Genomic DNA, 13,934 nt, shown 5'->3' on the forward strand with positions numbered 1-13,934 from the left:
TATGGTGTACGCCACACCATAATGGCCAGCGTGGGGCTTTTGCTTAGTTCACAGTCCAGAGAGGTGGCTGCTACATTAATAACCTTCAATATTTCAACAAAAAACTTACTGTTATTATTTGTAGTTTCCCCCCCAAGTCAGACCTGTTCAAAAGGAACCGTTTCACATAGCTGATAATAATAGATGTTAAGTCGCGAGGACGAGGCAGAGTCCGCGCGGTTTTGGATTTCTGTATAAAGTCCAGGGAAAATTCTACCAGAAATTGCATAGCCCAGTTCGCAGTCCCAGTGCATTGTTATTAGAAGCTGCGCTGGATGCCCAAAAGTGTTAGGTCTCTGGAATCAAATTCTTCAGGCGCAGAGGGTCCGCTTCCCGCTCAGCAGCTCCTAATTTATCTGGGCCGGGGGCGTGCCGGTTACACCCCCTTCCCATGAGTCCCTGGGAGCCCCAAGTGTAGAAATCGAGTACCTCTGGGTTAGGATTCTTAAGGATGGCGCCTGCCATTCGGTTGCCACCACCGTTTTCCATGCAGGAAGACAGGGTGGGGAGGAAAAAAATCCACCCCTGGGCAGCACAGAGTTGAAGCCCAGTTCACAGTCCCAGTGCATTGTTATTAGAAGCTGTGCTGGATGCCCAAAAGTGTTAGGTCTCTGGAATCAAAGTCTTTAGGTGCAGAGGGTCCTGATTTTTTTTCTATGCAAAATATTTGGGAGGATGCTACTGATTCACTTGAGATTTTCTTCACACAACTCTAATACTGTGGCTTAAAAGTAGTATTTCATCTTAAATTCAATATGTTGGTGCAATGTGGAGTTAATATTTAGACTTTATTCTTTCCTTGACTAGTTTTGCCTTTACTCATATAAGCAAGTCTCTGCCTTTCCCTTTTATTTTATTATTTTTTGATTTGCACATTTTATTATTATTTTATTTTATTATTTTTTGATTTGCACATTTGCTCAGTGAAGAGGGTTGATGTAGGAGGAAATGTATTATTGTCTGAAAGATTTTTCTCAGAGCTCTTTAATAATATCTCAAATGATAGTAATTTATGTGTCTACAGTCAATTAAAGAGAATAAATTAGGTATTGTGATTTGGTTTATAATGTATGCTACTCATTTTCTCCTGTTTTTTGAAACTGTGGTTTTACATAAATCTGGTTTATAAAGTCCAACACTAGGGGTCACTCTTCTTTATTTTAAAGTCTTAGTCGTTGCCCGGAATCCAATCATAGTCCATTAGTTTCCTAGATAGTAAAAATTTTATAAAGAAAAGCAGAAGATTTTGACTTGAAAAATGCGAGTGACTTTGTTTCTTGCCCTTGTTCTGTCTTGAAGCCAAATTTGAAGAGTTTTATGAAAGAGGGGATTGCTACTGAGGTTTTTTTCTTAGGTAACAAAATGTGTGTGTGTGTGTGTGTGTGTGTGTGTGTGTGTAGAATATTATATTCACTTGGTTGTTTTGAATACATTCAGCAGTTTAGAGTACACTATATAGAGTATTAAATAAAACTATTGCATTCTAAAAATGATTTTCCCATTTGATAATGTACTTGCAGAAATAACGACTTTTGCTTAAGTAGTATAAACATTGTTATAAAATAAAATGGGAGGAGTTATACAATTAGTGATACATAACTGTGAGCTTACAAAAACTCTGAAAATGAAGTGATAAATCACAGTATATACTAAAAATATATGTGCTAAACAATGAAGTATTTGTTCATGCCTTATTATATTTATACTCAAACCTCTGACCTTCTCTTTGTTAACTTTTTTCTGTCTGTTTTCATGGACTCCCGTTGTCATTTCAGAGAATTTTCAGAGTTATTAAATTTTTATTGTGCACTAGGCAATAAGTTCTCACAAGATATAGTGTTACAGAGGAAGAAGCTGGACATAGTTGTTTAATCAAGTTAAAGAAACAGACTCGGAACTGAGGCTGCCTGAGCACAGAAATTCTGCTCCTACCTTGTGGTCTAGGCCAGGTTTCCAGCTGGACACTCAGCTGTATGTGAGTTGAACAAAAAGAAACACCCGAAGGATACATAGAAATGTCGGATGGCACGTGAACCGCTACCTGTAGCCTTCTGCAGATTAGGTAATTTCTAAAGGTTATTTTTAACAGTGGCGGTTTGGATTTATAAGGCAGCTATCTGGGGTCAACTTGAAGGTGGAGTCTCACTGATGTGGTTGGCAGGGTTGGTAACCTTTAAAGAAATACCCAAGTGAAGCTTTCCTGCTGCTGGCTTCTAGTGATGTTCTATTGGGTTGCGTTGGAGCACAAGAAGTGGCTAAATGGGGATTTAATTTTACCTAATTGGTCCTTTATCTAATTATATTTCTTAGATGTAGGTTTTTCCAAATATGATGGATGAACAGATTTCTCCTCTGTAGTCTCTCTCTGTGTATATAATATATACACACATATATTTATACACACATATATACACACGTGTGTGTGTGTGTGTGTGCAGTTTACCATACTTTTTTTGTTTCCACAGAATTACGACTTTAGTTTCCTATTTATGCCCATAATTTACAACTTGCTGAAGCTGGGACAATGTCATTCTCATCATTCTCTGTAGCATGCCCAACATGTATCATACTGTCAGGCACAAGAGAAACTAAAAAAATAGTTGTGAACTCTCATTTTCGAAAGACTCTTTTGCCATATTTTGCAATGCAAGACTAAAATACAGCGTAGCTATCAGGAGATGCAGATAGGGGCTGGTGTGTATGAGAATGCTTTGCTAGGCAATGGTAATTAAGAGATCCAGCAAGTTCTAGTTGAATTTCCGAAAGGAAAGGAAGGGAGATGATGAAGTTCATCCTTTGCTGGACCAAAGCAGTACTCCTATTCTAATTTGCGGATGGCAGATTGCATATTGTACTTGAACATTTAACATAGCCTTTATCAAATTGAATCTGGTACAACCAATGCCATTTTTCTTCATTTTCAGTTAGCTGAAGTATATTTTGGGGGTTGCGGTAATATCTAGAAGTCCACAAGGCATTGCTGCTGCCACTGCATCTACAAGTGCTGCTTTGATTTACACCACTCTCCTAGCAAAATCTCTCAGCTTCTCACATTTGCTGCAAAAACTCATACTCACTACTTTTGGAGTTTAGAAACTCTTTTTAATTCTGAAGATGCCAGAAAGACGTCATATGCTCACTTCTATACTGGCTTCACTCTGTTTGAACCCATCTGGTTGTTTCTCTTCTCTGAATAAATCTTTCTCCTTGTCACTGGTGGCTTAGTACTGGGTAGTAGAGAGAGGAGGAGAAATAAGTTGGGAATTCTTTTGTTGACTGATGCTTTAGTGAAGGGCATTCACTTTCCTGAGACTTGGTGATTCAAACAAACCTTTTCTCCGATTCTCCATCTGCATTTCAGGCTGAAGGTCTCACACTTGTACTTTCTTGTCAGGGAAAATTTCCTTCTAACATTTATATTTAGACAAAAATCATTCTCCCAATGTGGTTTCTTACATAAAGGTGAAATAACCCCTAATTTAATTCCCATGGGTAGGAAAGAACATTGTACTAACTCCAACATTTTTCTATTAAATTCCCAAAGATCTTATATTTTGTATGAATGCGAAATGAAAACATTTCCTATAGACTGCAGTAATGGGTCTTGTACCTGATGTTGATGATGCAGCTTTAGGACTTTCGCAGGCAATTAAGATGCAGAGTTTAATTTTAACATCCTGCTCATCATGTGATATGATGTGCCAATATTGTGAAAAAGAACAACAACAAAAACAACAACAAACCTATTGCTCAAATACTTATTCAGTCTCAAGTAGCCATCAAATGGAAGAATCTTCTTTGTAAAAGGAAATGTTGATGAATTAGGGACCAGAAAATTATAGCAGGGCATTTGCCTTGCATACGGCAGACCTGAGTTTGATTACTGGTAAATGGTATGATTGTCCAAAGCACACTAGCAGTGGTCCCAGAGCCAGGAGTAAGCCCTGAGCACTGCCGGGTGTGGTCCCAAAATAAGCAAACAAAAAAAGTGATAAAATACAAAAATGTTACTGTTATAAATTTTAGTTGACCTATAACATTATACTGGTTTCAGACAAAATGATTTTATATCTACATGTTACAAAATGATCAAAGCAGTACATATAGTTCTCCATAAGCAGATTTTTTTCTTGTAAGAAATTTTAAGATTTCTCTCTTAGCTCCTCTAACCATACAATACTTTATTTGGGAATACTCTGTATTGTACTACACAAATATAACATACATGTGATACAAGGTATCCCAGGATTCATTAGAAGTTTTTTTTTTTATTTTCTTTCATCACCTTCATACATTTTGAATACTGCTCACCTTCCACCCCTCACTGGTAAGCATCAATCTTTCTGTAACTGTGAGTTTATTTATTATCTTTTGTTTTTTCTTAGCTAAGTGAGATCATATGTATTTGACTCTTTCTGACTTATTTCACTTGGCGCAATACCCGTCAAGGTCTATTCTTGTTGCAAATGGCAAGATTTATTTCATTTTTGTGAACGAAATCATGTTCTACTTTTATTATCAGTGTCATTTCAGTCATTTTATCTGTAATATTCACTGGCATTCAGTATAGTCACATTGTTGTGCATGGAACCCTTTTTTAAATTATTTTATTCCTTCCCTTCCTCTGTTGCTGTAGTTGCTGTGATGACTTGGTTGTAGTGTTTGCATACTTAGAGTGTTTGTAGTGTAGTGCTTGCATGCTCAGGTGTGCCTGCAGGAAGCTGCTTGCACACGTTTTTCAGGAATCACATTCATTTGGTTGTGGTGTCCTTGCACGGGGAAAGTAGTGCTTATTGGGGGTGTTACTGGGGTGCTCACATATGTGTTCACTGGAGTTGTTCTCTAGCAGTAGTGCTCATAAACCTATTTTTTTAGTTGTGTTTTCAGGAGGTCATGATGTTGGTTGTGGTGCTTCTACATCAGCCGTGATGCCCCTGAGATCACACACTGTTGACAGTCCTAAGGAGCAGAGCTACTGGGTCACCTTCCAATGCCCAGGCAGCGCTGGGAATGAGACTGTGGCCTCAGGCCTCAGTTTTAGTCACAAGTCTCCTCCCAGATCCCCTGGATAAACTTTCACGCCATACTCTGTTTCACTTCTGCACAGATTTTGTAACTCTGGTCATGAACATTCAAACTCTGTGAGACCCAGGGACTCAGCAGCGGTTCATCAGGCTACTTAAAATACCCTTTCCCCCTTCAGTCTCTACCTGAAGTCCAAGAATACCCTTTGTGTCTATCAGGTTACTATCAGGATTCTACTCAAAACGCGTGTTTAAAATGATGATGATATCTTCTCTCAAGACCAGTTATTCCTTTATACCCAGTTGTCACCTGACCATACAGAGGGCTTTTCCCATGCCTCTTTCAGGCCCCGAGAAAAATGAAGATGACTGTAAGCTCTTACAGGGAATCTATCAACTGCAACCTCTGTCAGCCTCTTGTCTAAAAAATTTAACCATATTATGATCGTCATGAAGAAATATAAGCAATGATTTCATGTTTTCCATATTGGTGTACAATACCACATGTGAACTAATTTATATGATATTAATAAATATAGAAGTAATGAATTAATCACGAAGGAAAAAATTATAGGTAAGTTTACTACATTTGTAAGGTTATTTCAAAAGATGATACAATTGGAATATTTTTAAAGCTGAAATCTATCCATTAATGCCCCAATTTCTGAGTTAGCCTCTTTATCCATAGAAAAGCTACAGTGCACGATCGCCTTTGGGTGTGAAGTCACTGATATTTTTGTGAAGGGGTGAGATCGTGACTGAAACCTAGTCAGTCACAATGTTCCTTTACTCTTACGCACTAGAAGAAAGCTGGATTGTCACATATCCAAAGGTGGATTTTTAACAGTCCCCCTAGTAGTAGTGAAATAAGGTTGTGGACCTGCTTGTGGGTTGAGTGAAGTTCGTGGCACAAAACTCTGTTCTTTGCTCTGAGATTGTTAACTTGGATACGGTGAATCTGGAGTGGTCAGTGAACATTTCTTTTCTTCCCTTCTTTTTTCTATGAATGAAACCATGGTAAAGGAGAATGGGGGGATTATTGAGAAGATATTTAGAACAAAAATATATTAAATTTGGATGATAGAATTTATCCATTTTTCAATAAATAACTTTCATATCCTTAGAAAATTTCTACTTTACAAATCTTTTAGTCAACTTTATGCATTAGTAACCTGAAGAGTGGGTTGGAGAAGATAGTACAGAAGGTAAAAACTTTTCTTTCATGCAGCTGATTTGGGTTCTATCCTCAGCACCTCATATAGTTCCCCAAGCAATGCCATGAGTGATCCCTAAACACAGAGGTAGGAGTAAGCCCTGAGAACCATCAGGTGTAGCTCCCAAACAAACTAAAAACAAACAAAATAATATGAAGAGTTATGACATGCAAAATGCCCTAATGTATAAATATTTCTTTCAATAAATAAGGAAAATATGTATAGGAGAAATGAAGAAAAATATAAATAAGATAAAATCAAGTAGGTTATGTGCAAGAAACATTAGTCCTTATTTCATATTTGTCACCAGAAACAAAATATTAGGATAAATTAAATATATAGATGTGGGGAAAATGATTGAGAAGAAAATACAGAGTTGCATGTTTTTTCTAATCTTTGGGTAGCAAGTACCTTTCTTTTTTTGTTATATGTTTTTTCTAATCTTTGGGTAGCAAGTATCTTTAGTTTTTATGATAAACCTTATTATAGGCACCTTTGAATAGAAAATAGTAAAATTTAAGTACTTGAAAGCTAAGTAAAATTAATAATAGGTATTATGTAAGAATACATTTTAAACAATTTAAAGTGTAAGTATCTTTTAAAAATAATCATTTGATAAAAATGAGAAAAATATGCAATAAGTGCAACAATATTATTGATGTTTTAATAAATAGCTTATTTCATGAGAAGTAGATGCCCCCAAAATGAGAGTTTTTTATTTTTACTCTTCAGATTGGTATAATAAGATGCTATAATCTCTAACAGATCAATTACAATGAAAGAGAACTTTTTCAATATACAATTGGCAAGGAGATATATTGGTGAAATGCTTTCTTAGGCTTTGAAAATATTTTTACACATTCATTCAGAGTGCCTACAATGTACTAAGGACTGATCCAGTCGTAGCTACTGAAGCAGAAACATTACAGACTAAAATCCCTGACCTCACAGTTCTGTTCTATCAAAATTTAGCATGCAAGCTCTTTGATCCAATAATTACACTTCTAGAAGTTTAGCCTACAGAAAAGTTTATACAAGTGCTTTGAGGCTTATGGAAAATGATATTCATTGCAGCACTATTCGTCATGTAAAACAAGCTAACAGTTCATCTGTATAGGACTCATTGAATAAATTATGATGTTCATTGCATAAAACTCTCCTGCAGCTATTAAAAATAAGAAGGAAGGTTTGGGTTTAGTGTTTTAAGTACAAACAATATTTATCTATGCATATACATATATGCAAAGCAGAAAGTCTGGAAGCATATGCATAAAATTGGTTTCTTCTGGAAGTGAAATTATGAGACTGTTCCTTGTTCATTCCTAAGTGATGTCAATATGTTCTCTAAAGGGCATTTTTGTTTGTATAATCAGAATATTTTAAATGAAGGTTTTTAAGAGTACAATCTTATTAGTAAATCCAAATCAAAACATGTAACGCCATTTAATTTAGCATTGGTTTTTAAAAGGTAAATGTGAAGATGTTAGCAATAGAGAAATTGGCGCCCCACTTTCTAGCGGGCAATCCAGTCAGGCAAGGTCAGTTATGACGCTCAGAATAGCTTGTGGCTTTAGGCAATACTTCCCCCTAGTGGTCATCATCATTCCCTAGTCACAAAAACCTGGACTTCCAAGGGACTAGGAAGTGAAAACCCAGCTTGGAGTCTAGGCCTAGGTTGCTTGCACTGGACTCTGCTTGCTTGACCATTCACTAATCAGCAATCTGTTCTGCTTGAAGCCTGTCTTTGTTATTTGAAATAAAAAAAGGTCAGTGATAGGAATCACTTTTAGGGGTCCAACATGAGCGAGGTTCTGAGGAGGGGAGAGCATTATTGCCTGACAAGTGAAAAGAAAGATGCAGAAGAAACTAGGAAACGAGGGTATGAGTGGCCAGCCCTGGGAGAGAGAGCCCTGGGAGACAGATGATTAGAGGAGCCAGTAGGACCACGGAATCTTTTACATCACCTGCTGCTATTCCAGTGCACCGATGCACGATGAGGAATTGGGAGAGGAAACTATAAAAATACCAAACGTTTATACTATATAGCGGGTAGGCCACTAAAAAAAGGTGGCATTATTAAAAAGTAAAAAAAAAAAAGGCATATTATTTTTCACAACAGTTTCTTTTCTAGGACTTTATTCTAAGGAAAGGTTTTTGGATCCCAGATACTTTGTACACAAGAATGCTTATCACAGTCTCAACGATAAGAAACTGTTGGAATATATTTATTGTCATACAATTAGATACTGAATAGCCTCCACAATCCTCTTTAAGAGGGCTTCTATGAACAAAAAATGTAAAACAGTTTTATCAAGTGAGAAAATTGCCTGATTGTCTTTTTTAGGAAGTTCTGGAGAGAGAGAGTACTGGGGTTAAGGTGCTTGACTTGAAGGTAATGACCAGGGTTAGAATTCTGGCATTGCTCATGGTCTTACCTTAACACAGAGCTGGGAGTAACCCCTGAGCACTGAACGGGCTCTAGGAACCAAATTAGAGCGATCCAAAATTTGTAAGAAATTTAGAAATTATGTACATAAGTCATATTATTGGAGAAAACATATGCCATGATATTAAGGGTTATCCTAGAAAGGTGGGATTTATTTATGATTGGTATTTGCTTTCTTCTTTTTTTCACTTCCATTGTTAAAAATAAAGCTGTTACTATTATAGTTAGAAACATTTTAATCTAGGGAAGTAGTATAGGTACTAGCTAAATTCTTACTTTCTGATCTCATAATATTATTTTCTCTCTCTTTCTCTCTCTCTCTCTTTGGTTTTTAGGCCACACCTGACAGTACTCAGGGGTTACTCATGGCTCTTGCACTCAGGAATCACTCCTGGCAGTGCTCTACCTGCTATACTATCACTTTGGCACATAATAGTATTTAGTTAATTTTTTTTTTTTTTTTTTTGCTTTTTGGGTCACACCTGGCGATGCACAGGGGTTACTCCTGGCTATGCACTCAGGAATCACCCCTGGCCGTGCTCAGGGGACCATATGGGATGCTGGGATTTGAACCCGGGTCGGCCGCGTGCAAGGCAAACGCCCTACCCGCTGTGCTATCTCTCCAGCCCCAGTATTTAGTTAATTTAAAGCTAGTGATTTTTAAAAATTCATATGTATCTTTCAGATTGAATTACTATTACTTAAACACACAAAATGAGGTCATATGTTACATACTAAAAAATATTTTTAACTAAGGAATATTGCATATGTGGAATGAGAAATTACCACATCCGTAAAATAGAGTTTATGGTACCATCCATTCTATTGACTCTTTGTGAAGTAAATTAAATTGGGTCAAGGAGAAGTCTTGGCTCATAACAAACACTCTGGTTTGTCATAGGCAACAGCAACAAGAAGAAACAACAAAATAAGCCATAATGTTATTCTGTATTCACATTCTATTCTAATGTCTCATCAATTATATCATTCCTTCTTTGCTTTCAGAGTTTAGCTTTGATCATGTATACACAGGGTCATAGCTTGACACTTACTACACTTGCAAACGGTTGGGTGATTAGTGAACATGTCAATCATTTAACCACTATTATCTATCATTTTTCTTTCTCTTTTTGTTTTTGGCCACAGTTGGCCACAGGGGTTACTCCAAGCTCTGTGCTCAAATTTACTCCTTGCATCACTTGGGTGATGGTATGGGATGTTGTGATCAAACCTAGGTTGACCACGGCAACACAAGTTCTATTCTCTGTGTTACTGCTCAGGCTCTTATGCCCTATTTTTCTGAGAAAAATTCTTAAATTTTCAGTTAAAAATTAGTTAAATCTATTCCAATGGTTTTAGGGATATGGTGTTAATGAAATTTGTTTTATATACTAATTTGACATCATTTAAATTGTAGTCAAAGAAAATTAACTTCAACCTGGAAAAATATTCTAAGGACTGTTAGTTTTTATTCTTTTATAAAACTGCTTCTTGACATATCATACTTTTGTTCAGATTAATCAACTGAATACACAATACACAAAGCAGTTCTGAATGACTCCATGTTTTACTTTTATCCACAGAAAAGCTTTAATTTGCAAAGCTTCTTATATCCATACATATGCCTAAACAATTCAAGAAGATTTAATATTAGATGTTACTACTTTTATATTTTGTTAGCTGTGAAATATTTCTAGATAGATAACATTGTAAGATTCCCATCTATTTCTTTCTGACATTTTACTACACAGAAATTAGTGAAAAATCAAAATAAATTTCTAAATGTATCTTGTTTTTATTCTCTGAATGTGTGAATTCACAATCTTAGAATGGCAGATAAGTTTTGTATTTGATCTTTGCAAGTATTTGCCATCAATGAGAACTATTGATTTGGGCAAGTGAGTAATAATATCATAGAACAAATGTGCAAAATTAAATCAATCTATTAGTATGCAAAGCACGTGCCCTTATATAATTATTTGACTATTAAACCATAGGTAGAAAAAACTAATTTCAATGGAATAAATTACTAACTCTGAACAGTTTGTTCTGGGAATTAGAATGACTAACTTTTCAGGATATGAATTATTTATTAGTAAGAAATCATTTCAATCGCCCTTCACTATTATGATTATGAGACCAGACTATAAAAAAATAAACAGTATTTAAAGAGTCAAAAATAGCAAGCTCAATTCAAATTTATTTATACTAAGAACTAAGAATTTTACCTCTTACGATTTCTGATCAAGCAACTTTTAAAAATGAAGGACAGAGAAATAAAACCCTAACTTGAGAACATTTAGGATTATGCAAGCAGGGTTAGGCCTATTTCTAAAGTTATATACTAGAACTTTCTCATTAAATTTTAATGCCTATTTAACCTGCCACTGGAAGTAATGCAGCTGTCTTTAGAAATTGAACTTGGTATATCTTATTTCAGATTTAAAGCTTTTTAATATTAAGTGGGCAGATAAGAATATGGAAAACAACTCACCCTGATTTTAAGCATATACACAGGTTTGTTGCTGTTTCAAAAATACAATCAATAACATACAGTAAATGATGCTCCCAAACAGATAACTATTATAGATTATGAATATTTAAAAACCTTGAAATATATTGCCTAGTTGACACAATGAAAGAAGTTTAAGGAAGATAAACACAAAATGAAAACAAATAACTGAGAAGTAAATAAGTAAGACTTGCCTTCATTTTGAAAGACCCAACACTTACCCTTGGAACTGTAGCTTCTATAGGTAAGAACCTATAATTCATACAGGACAGAAAATCTTCCAGGAGAAACTTACTCAAAAGTGAGGTCTATGTTGGGGCTGGAGCGATAGCACAGCGGGTAGGGTGTTGCCTTGCACGCGGCCGACCCGGGTTCAAATCCCAGCATCCCATATGGTCCCCTGAGCCAGGAGTAATTCCTGAGCGTAGAACCAGGAGTAACCCCTGTGCATTGCCGGGTGTGATCCAAAAAGCAAAAAAAAAAAAAAAAAGTAAGGTCTATGTCTAATGGTTTTATAAAGTTTACCCATAGTTATAACAATCCACAATGCTGAAAAGAAAGTATTAAAATTTTCCTGACCCAAACTTGTTCTGTGAAGTAGGGAATAATAACATAAGAATTCAAACTATAAATCAATTTACACTCAGGTTTGAGGTTCAAAGTTCACAGTGTTAATCTGTGAACTTACGATTTCTTAAGTGGAGAAAGACTTAAAATTGTCCTATACTGAAAGTGTCTCCCAACCATTTCCAGATACCATTTACTTTCTTGCCTCTTAACAGTTTCACAAAAATAAGAGGACATAGTAAAACCTCTTTCTCTCTCTCTTATTCTAACTCTCTCTCTCACTTACATACACACACACTCACACACACACACACACTCACACACACACAAACACACTACACCCACAAGCTCATACTAAGAGACAGGACCAGAAGAAGCAATAGATGTTACAAGCAGATTCAAAACTGTAAATTTTATTAGATATACAAATTAAAATATTAATGGCAGTGAAAATTGTGCTTACCTATAATAATTTCTAGTTGATAGAAAAACATGGTAAGGAAAACCAAACTCTATATTCTAATCTCAGAGAATTTAAGAAATTTCAAAGGAAAAAGAAATAGTAAAAAAAGAAATTCAAGTCAAGCCAATGGGAGACATAAAAACAGTTGTCAATAAATCGAACTCTTAGTTGTAATCACAATAAATATAAATAGTTTAGGGTCAGAGAGATAGTTCAGTGGAGAGGACTCATGCTATGTATATAGGAGACCCGGGTTCTATACCCAGCACAACATGGTCCCATGAGCACTGCCAGGAGGCAATCCCAGAACACAGCAGTAGAAGTAACTTCCAGAACTGCTGTATAAGCCCCTAAACAGAATATAAAGGAAAACAAGATTATAATCCAAAGAAAGGCTGGGAATTTGTAAAAGCAAAAGAAGTAAATATAATCAAGACAATAAAAAGAAAAGAAAATTATGTAAGTGAATCCAAACACAGCTGTCATCTCATTAATTATTGAACTGAAATTCTAATTATTCTATAAGAATAACAAGAAAAATTAGTGTAACTGCTTCTGTATAAAACACATTTGATTTTATAGGTACTCAAAATTAAAAGAATTATAAATAAGATAGCCCTCCTTTAAAAACATGTAATCAGACATATTCTTTAAAATATTAGAAAGGAAAAAAAAACTACTAATTATACTAAATGAAAGCATTAAAATGTTAAATGAATACATCTTCTATCTTAGGAGAAGATTTTAAAAAACGCATTACTCCCCAAGAAGACAATATTTATAGTAAAAGTAACAACATATTAGTCTGTATCATCTGCTAAACAGTGATACTTCAGATGTTTCTTGGACAAATTCAGAATGCAAATTTAATCATGTCTACAAATCTCCATTATCTCTGCTGTATGTCTTTTCCATAAATGGAAAAATTGATCTCTAAGTTGTCATATTTCTTTTTATTTTTAACCCGCATTGAAATAATCATGGCGTGATTGCTATAGTTTTTTAATTATAAAGTGATAGGGTAGTATCTCTACATTAATTTTTATTTGTAAAACTTTATTTTTTGTCAGTAGAACTGAAAGTTTCCTATATGAATTTTAGGAATAGAAATTCTGCTTCCATGCAGTATTGGCCAGGATATTGCTTGAAATTGCCAATCATAGTGCACTATTGATCTAAGGGTTTGCACTTTTCCGCAGTTTTTTAGACATTTCAAGTGTTATCTCTTTAAATATTGATCTGTCTGTCATTGTCTCTTATTGAACTTTGTCTCTTTCAATCCATCCTCTATATTTATTTATGGCTTTATTAAATTCTCGCTTGTCTGAATTTTATCTAGATGAATTTCATTATTATACTCCTTTCTTATTAATTTCTTTCGTATACATTCTCATCATTCTGTAGGCACTTTTATTTTCCTGAATTTTGTATCACTTATGTATTTTATAACCATATGCACTCAGGAATTACTCCTGGTGGTGCTCAGGGGACCATATGGGATGCTGGGAATCGAACCTGGGTCGGTCGCGCGCAAGGCAAACGCCCTACCCGCTGTGCTATTGCTCCAGCCCAAAAGCCTTAGCTACTTTTAACCAATTTATTTTTCAAAATTTGCCCTAGTGCTTTTATAAGTATAACTTAATTAGAAAGAATTTATATATTCTAATTT

The sequence above is a fragment of the Sorex araneus genome, chromosome 4 (assembly GCF_027595985.1).
Source record: "Sorex araneus isolate mSorAra2 chromosome 4, mSorAra2.pri, whole genome shotgun sequence".
NCBI classification, from domain to species: Eukaryota; Metazoa; Chordata; class Mammalia; order Eulipotyphla; family Soricidae; genus Sorex; species Sorex araneus.